Here is a 1,842-nt window from a genome sequence, read left to right on the forward strand (position 1 = left end):
GGCAGAAAGAGATTGTGTCTACAATGATTGATTTTGAAATGAATTGGTGCATTTGCGGAACTTGGTGCAGTATAGAAGCACAGCCCTTTGGCCAACGAGCTGTGCTGTGATTGGCTTGCAGTGTAATGCATTACTTCTGATTGGTGGAGCTGATTCAGTGCCGTCGCTACCTATACGCGCAATACGCACTGAGAGTATAGGGCAACACGCCGAGGGAGGCAACAAAATGTGCCAAAAGGTGCCAAGCCGACCCTCAAAATAACAAATTTCTCCGCGGCTCCGCCGCGTAATAATGAGCGGCTGTGTGTGCGTCCTCACGAACAGCGAAAATAGCCGATCTGGATGAGAAATAGACGCGCTCTCGTCGGGAGGGGGGGCAGCACAAATATCCTACGAGTAGGGCAATCAAATGGTCAGCTACGTCCCTGCTGATTGAATACGGTATTCTTCAGTTGGGGGACCCAGGGGTGGTTCCAGGGGGTCCCGAGCAAAATGTCATAATACACTATCACACATTTTAACCACTTTATGCATTTCTATGTTGCCTATATTCAAAAATAGATCTACAAGCTCACAGCACGTCACTTAATGCCACGCCGCGAGCTTGTACTGTACATACTGAAAATATGTACTTTGAAAATGTTTGGAAGATTTTTGAATAATTTGGAAAATCAATTCAAATACATATAACTTTGGGGGTTTATGAGTTTGAAACCCACTGCTATAATGGTCCCCTCCCCTTGTCTGCCATCATGAAAGTCAGCTAATGAAACGCACTCACTTAATTCTGACATTAAAAGAACGAAAGAAAGATTATTGTACAGTATATTAATTTTAGGATACCAGTGTCTTTGCAACAGCACTGGCAGGCTAAACGGCATCATCACATTAACCAGTTTATGGTGTGACACGTTGTGAGCTTGTAGATTTACTTTTCAGGGAAGAGATTGGTGTAAAGGAAAAAGGAGGGAGTATAGGCCCCAGGGGGTACCGAAGTACTAAATGGGTGGGTTTAAGTGGTTAAATGGTCATTGCCTTCGCATTGTCCACTGAATTGTATCAACTTGTTAGCTAGCGTGTGTAACAAAATTTAATTATAGTGTTTAGATTTTTTTTTAAGGTCAGTCATGATAGAATCAACAACTGGCTCAGTATAGCTTGTGTAGACTGACCAAGTGGATGGCTGGTGCTTCTCCAAAGGGATTATAGCAAAATAAATTACATTGATAATAATATCAGAACCCCTTAACCACATGAGTGTTCTGGACATATATGCAAAAATAGGCGAAAGCTCGGTTTCGAGCTTGTAGATCGGCTATTTATGCTATTTGACACACAAAAAACGTATATAGGGTTTAATGTTCAGTTATTGAATGTATGCATTGGGTAGTGTGCGATGGATCATTTCAGTTTGAGTCACCCTTGCAGTCATGGGTAGATTTCCATGCAGCCAATCATATTGTTGTGTTTGAAGTAACAATTGTGTAATTGTTTATTAGCAGAGCAAAGGCTCCTTTTATGCTGCCCAAATCTTATCTAGTCAGTCACAGTCTCATGGCTCCTCAGATTCCCCTGCAAGGAAGGCCAGCTCTAAATGAGCTTTTTTTCCCTCTCTTAATGAAGGTCAGAAGAGAGTCACATCTTTTCCTTTTGTGATAATTTATCCCTATCTGCTGTTATCTCCATTTTGCCCCTTTAATCCTAATTGTATTGTATAATTGTGTGATGTGGACCTCTTGGTCTTTGATGTGGTGCCCCTATCCGTTCATTATAACCTGATGCCTTGAACCTTTGTTCATTTTTTATGCTGCTCTATTTTATTTCCGAAATTCTGTCTACTTT

This window comes from Protomyctophum parallelum (genome assembly GCF_964188405.1).
Source record: "Protomyctophum parallelum genome assembly, chromosome: 6".
Lineage (NCBI taxonomy): Eukaryota > Metazoa > Chordata > Actinopteri > Myctophiformes > Myctophidae > Protomyctophum > Protomyctophum parallelum.